Here is a 6379-nt window from a genome sequence, read left to right as displayed (position 1 = left end):
ACTGTGCAGTTACATTGGGGCCCAGCAGGTCAGGGGGCCCTCTGCCACCCCGAAAGTAACTAGTAGCGTCCTAATGTCTATTAGATTGCATGTAAAGGTTTGGGCTAATGAATTTCTTGTAGGCAATAATATGTGGCAAGTGCTCTTGGCAGGGTGACCGTGCCTTATATCCCCCAACACTGCTCCACCCCTAATCCCCAATTAACTTTACTGTACCCCTAGTCCCCTCAACCAATTACCTTAAATCTATCTTCAGGCCAAAACCGTTCCCTATTGTTCCCTTATGTGTCCCCCCTAGACTACATGGCACCGCCAGTCATATGGCCATCTTCATACTATACAAAGAAACCCATTACCTACACAATCCCTATCCCTATATATAATAACTAAAGATGGATATACCTCATATAGATGAAATATTACTTCAGAGAGTCCCCCTGGCAGCAGGCAGCCGATCCCAAGGTTTTCTGGAATGAAAAGTTAAAATTATGATGTGAGCTTAGTATGGGTCATCATATCAACAAATATATGTTCAGCCAATTGACAACATTGGGGAATTTGTTCCCGCAGCCTCTCATGTGTCTCTATAGGAACATTCTGGATGACATCACATTATAGAATTTCTATAGGTTGTTATTTTCTATAATACTTACATATATACGGTGGATCTTCTAGCATGTCGGCTGTCACTGGTGCCGCATATTCACATGTTTTATATGTCTGTAATATACATAATGGCTTTACTGCATATACATAAAATAACCCAATATCTATAATGTATAATAATATATTTACTGTCACACATGTCATTATCTATCACAGGGCGAGTGAGACATTGAACACATTTTGTAATGTAACGTAGACCCAGGGAACATAACTATAGGGGTGAAGAGGTTGTACAGGCCCTGGTGTCCATGACTGGCATAAGGGGGTCACAATCTGAACAAATCCCCAATGCCGCCATCACCTGGAGGAATCCTGATTTTACTTGTCGCCCCCTTGACTGCCCTAGACCACCATACAATGAAAAAACAATTCCCCTTTACTGTCTTAAACCACCAGTGAATTTACACTGAACCCTTTCACAGCCCTAGACCACCAGATAAATATAAAAAACTGTATAGAAACATGACCCTGTGGGATGGGGTGGGTGGGTGAGCCTACTTTACTTGTTGCCCAGGACCCCATCTTACATAAAGCCTGTTGTGTCTGTGGGAGTGCAGATTATATATGGTATATGATAGTTGGCAGGACCTGGTATAGATTTGGCACCAAGGCCCCGGAGCTTATAGTTATGTCTCTATATAAGCCTAAACTTAAGGGAAACTATAGAGAACTGTGGAGTTTCTGATTCTTCTCTCTTTTGTGGTGTCTCTGGATACATATAATGTGGATACATGTAATGAATATTCTGGGCATGCACCGGGTTACCTGACAATATATAAGTTTGGGTGGCAGCTTAGTCTGGATGCCATAGTTGACCACACCGGGTTTCCAGGCTCTTGGTCTCTGTTCCTAATATATTACAGGTTTGTAGCTTGTCAGTAATAAGCGGTCACTACATTTTGTGTAGGACATTTTTTTCTATTCTTCCATCTACCACCCCCAGCATTGAAGCGAGGAATATTAGGAAGAACAACCTTGTTTTCTGAGGGACAATGTGAGAAAACTGAAATTGGGCTCTTGGAGAAAATATCCATTATTGCTATAAACCATCCAGCCAGTAAATATGTGATATAACGTGTGTAGAGATAAAGAAATATTCGGCACTTACCTTGGACTCTCCTACTTTATATGCTGGGCATTAGTTGGGCGCTCTCCTCATTTTTGGAGCAGCCCTCCTACACCTGGACCCGAGACCATCACAGAGCTCTTCATTGGGCTGTTACTTTATTATTACTCCTGGAAATGTAAGAAGAAATTGACAACTGGGTGACGTTATTCTCTTTTCTCAATGGCCATGGTCTGATACAATACAATGAGTGCTGACAGTTTCATAATGTTTAGGGACACATCCTATAGACAAGAGATATTGTATCCCCCATATTCAAACATTCCCAGGCGGAATTATAGAGGAATGGAAAAATTCAGAGTGCTAAGAGGAGATGCTCCAGCATTATAATTTTATGGGAAATGCAATTATTTACTCGTCATAAGAACAGACAAGTCCAGAACATATGACCAGTATTATATACATAGAAGAGATAATCCATCATCCCTGGGATTGGAGGTTAATTGTAATAAAATATTATAATATAAGATTACACTTCATGGAAAATACAATTTGACAGTTATAGATTTAGACAGCAGTGGATTTGGTGTCACTATATAGCAGGTAATGGAGTTGGTCCTCTCCTCTTTGCGGCTGGGTGGTGACAACCTGTGCAGGACTCCGCTCTCCAGAGGAACTACATTGGCAGCAAGCAAAGCGGTGGAGAATTGTCCCAAAGGTCATGGGAAGGGAATGGAGAGTTAAACAAACATCACGCCCGGCTCTCCTCAGTAGCTACATTGGGCCCCATAATGGAGGGCCCAGTTTGATCTTTGCTATGAGGACCCCAGTCTTCTATGTCTGGCTCTATATCCAGGAGTAAGAATATGTGACTGTTTGGTGAACTTCTTGGTGTCAGTAGAATAAGAGTGTTCATGATAACTATGACTGCCGCCACGTGTCAGGGATCTATCTGCCTATGTGACATGGAGGAATGGCTTCAGTCATACACAAAGGTGCCGTCTGTTTTCTGACCAGATAATTTGGGACGTGTGTGAGTAATATGCAGGAAAGGTAAATTACAGGAAAGAGAGATCAATACCTGAGCACTGTATTCAGGAGACTGTCCAGGCAGCAGCAGTTCTGGGACTAATCAAGGGATCTGTTCAGACAAGATCTAAGAAAAAGATACAAAACCTCTGATCACAGGATAGATACAAGAATAGTTGTCATGTTACCAGAGGTTACACTTATAAACTTATACATTACACGTATACACTATTTAACATTGACGTCTATAGGTGACAGATGACCAACATATGACATATATCAGAGGTGTCCGTCACCGCCATCCTGTAAGAAATGTGTACAGTATGTTAAAGGCGTTTTCCCATGAGCGACATATTTGACGTAACCACAGGATATGTAATAAACGTCAGATAAATGCGGGTCCCACCTGTACACCAATCTCTAGAATGGGGCCCCCTAAACCCTGTTCTAGCATTTTGTGCTCACACTGACTCCCGGCCACTTACAGATTACATGGTCGGGAGTTACGGAAACAGCGTAGCTCGCTGAACTACGCTGTTTCTCTAACTCCCATAGTAGTGAATGGCAGCTACGGAAGCAGCATAGCATGCGAGCTACGCTGTTTGGGTAACTACTATTCAGTTATATGGGGCTTTCCCCCTTCATAGTAGGAAATCAGCCGGAACACAAAAAGGTAGAACAGGGTTTAGGGGGCCCCGTTCCAGAGTTGGTTCTCTTTGAGCTGCAATACCGAGCACAGCCACTACCAAATGCATGGAGCTTTCCTGGTAAACAATGAAGAGGACATGTGGCTGACCAGGGTGGTGCGGCCCCTTTACTCAGCTGATATCACATGGGGGTAGTAGGAGTCAGATCTCCACCGATCTGATATTTACTATTAATAATAAAGTTATGGAAAATCCCTTTAAAAGGTAAATAAGACATTTTATACAAAGGACAGAACATACATATAAAATTATAGAGGATCTGACGTCTCTCCTGGCATGTCTGTCCTAGAAAATACTTGAGAATTCACATTTCCATTCACACATTACTGACTGCTGTAATTTTCAGGAAATAATAAATTGTAACTTTAATGGGGAACTAAATAACCTCGAAATCTGAATGTAAAATCCACATGTTCAGTTTTTACTTGTGTTCATACAAACATTTTACTGGAACTTGAAAAAAAACACAAAAAACAACCCTGTCAATTACAGGCAAAAAAATCCTTCTACAGTCAGATAGTTGTGGCGAGATGCTGGTTATAAATTGCTGCAGTAATGTCCAGTGTGAATCTGGTCTTATATCAGAATTCTAGAGCATAGATATTTCATGTATCCAGTAACATGTATAATTAATAACACGGATATTATAGCTGATAAATAATAAAATGCTGCATCTTACCTGTCAATCACAGTCAATCACAGTCCTGGTCCAGATGTTATTCCCAAAAATTGGAGAAAAAGGCCAAAAATCCTGATCTGTAGGAAACACACTGATCAAATATCAAGTGCAAAGTGAGTGGAATCCAGCTGCACATAGAGAACTTAGCGACTAGTATTGTCTATGACATCATCAGTGACATCATAAGTGGCTGCAGTATCGGTTACATCATCGGTTATCTCCTCCTGCCTGGATAGACTGTCTGTGTATACACTGGATATAGGCGTTATATGGGACTGCTGTTTTATAAGCATGGAAGATACATGCCCACTTGGTCAAAAGCTAAAAAAAAATGCCCAGTTGGGCATTTAGATTTATGCTAATAACTTTCTTAAATAGGTCATAACTTGGTCAAAATTGATCGTTTTTCTAAATAAAAAAACACTGCTGTGACCTACATGACAGCGCCGATCACATGTAGAAGACAGGCCACGTAGAATGCGGTGACACAGCCTCTTTAAGTCATTGAAAACCATTGAAAAAGTGAAATTAAAGTTTCTTGCCGCTGTGTATTTAATGCATTAAAAGTCAAGTTAAAGATCTCCACATCTGTACATAGAAGGGGACATATTGCAGAACAATTATATCATTAGTGTCACTTATAGAAATTGGAATTATGTGTAAAACTGTCACTTCTGTCTGTAAAGTGGTCGTCTCGTCATTACAAGCTCATTTTGAAATAACGTTTTCTCTTTATTCCGGAGACGCTACAGACACCGACCAATAGGCGACTATCTTTATAGACTGTGCGCCATTTATAATATTTGTGTCTTCTTTTAAGCCCCCTCAGGCACCAGCCCCCGGTGAGACTTTTACCTCTGTAACCCCTATTATTAAGCCCTTGATGATTATACACCGTTCAGCCATAACATTAACCCCTTAAGCCCCCATGACATAACTGTGCACCATGGATTGTCTTACATAAGGCCACCATGATGTACAGTTACGTCATGGTGATTGTGCGGTCACAGGAGGTCATTTTAATTGAAGATGCCGCCACCGATATTGGGAATTATTAGGGATACAAAATCGGTGTAAATGGGTCTTAAAGGAGTATTCCCAGCTTACATATAAAGGACGTGTTCACACGGCTCATCTTCAGGCGTATGTCAGAGCGTAAAATGGTCGTGTTACGCTCCAAAATACACTTGAAATGCGCCTGCAAACCGCTTCCCATTAATATTAATAGGAAATACACTGCGCAGCTCATATGAGGTGTATTTTTTTGCTGCTGAATTATTAAACACGTAAAACTACGCTTTATAAAAAAGAAGGGACACGTCCCTTTCGGAAGCATTTTAGAAGCTGATTTTTCTTTTTTCCCATGACACTTTAACCCCTTCCCCCTGCTTGCATTCTGGGCCCTAATGGCCAAGCCATTTTTTACATTTTTCCATTGTCACATTCGAAGATCTATAACTTTTTTATTTTTGCGTCAACATAGCTGTATAAGGTCTTGTTTTTTTCGGTGCGACTTGTAGTTTTTATTGGTACCATTTTGGAGTAGATGCGACTTTTTGATCACTTTTTATCACATTTTTTTTTAAGTCAGTATTAACAGAAAACAGCAATTCTTCCATAGTGTTTTATTTTATTTTTTACGGCGTTCACTGTGCGGGTTAAATAATGTAATATATTTATAGTCGGGGTAGTTACGGACGTGGCAATACCAAATATGTGCATCTTTTTTGCTTTATTGTGGTTTTTTTAATACTAAAGCAGTTTGTAAGGGGAAAAAGTGGGTTTTTCATTTTTTTTTTAAATTAACTTTATTCAACTTTTTTTTACTTTTATACTAGTCCCACTAGGGGACTTCACTATGTGATCCTCCGATCACTATTATAATACACTGCAATACTTTTGTATTGCAGTGTATTATTGCCTGTCCGTTTAAAATGGACAGGCATATGCTAGGACATGCCTCTGGCATGACCTAGCAGGCATTCATTACAGGCAGACCTGGCAGCCTTTATTAGGCCCCCGGCTGCCATCGGAGACACAGACACTCAGCGATTTTATCACCGGGTGTCAGTGGGATGAGTTGGAGCTCCCTCCCTCTCTCCAAAACCACTCAGATGCGGTGCACGCTATTGAGCACCGCATCTGAAGGGTTAAACGGGTGAGATCGATACTAATATCGATCTCACCCGGTCGAGCAGGGACGCCCCCAGCCCTCAGCTACCTCTGGCAGCT

General features: G+C 41.0%; 1 long non-coding RNA gene across 3 annotated transcripts in view; it reads right to left on the bottom strand.

Moving 5' to 3' along the window:
* The window catches only part of LOC142699171 (uncharacterized), a 414292-nt gene that overhangs the window by 208561 nt on the left and 199352 nt on the right, over positions 1–6379 (bottom strand). For all 3 annotated transcript variants that reach the window (XR_012866057.1, XR_012866056.1, XR_012866055.1), the window contains 5 exons: positions 4148–4224; positions 2814–2888; positions 1775–1902; positions 654–720; positions 403–467 (listed from right to left, as the gene is read on the bottom strand). This is a non-coding gene — a long non-coding RNA (uncharacterized LOC142699171). The remainder of the gene's footprint in view (positions 1–402; positions 468–653; positions 721–1774; positions 1903–2813; positions 2889–4147; positions 4225–6379) is intronic.

Source organism: Rhinoderma darwinii, unplaced genomic scaffold (genome assembly GCF_050947455.1).
Source record: "Rhinoderma darwinii isolate aRhiDar2 unplaced genomic scaffold, aRhiDar2.hap1 Scaffold_140, whole genome shotgun sequence".
NCBI classification, from domain to species: Eukaryota; Metazoa; Chordata; class Amphibia; order Anura; family Rhinodermatidae; genus Rhinoderma; species Rhinoderma darwinii.
The sequence above is the reverse complement of the archived record's forward strand: the minus strand, read 5'-3'. Positions and strand labels throughout refer to the sequence as shown.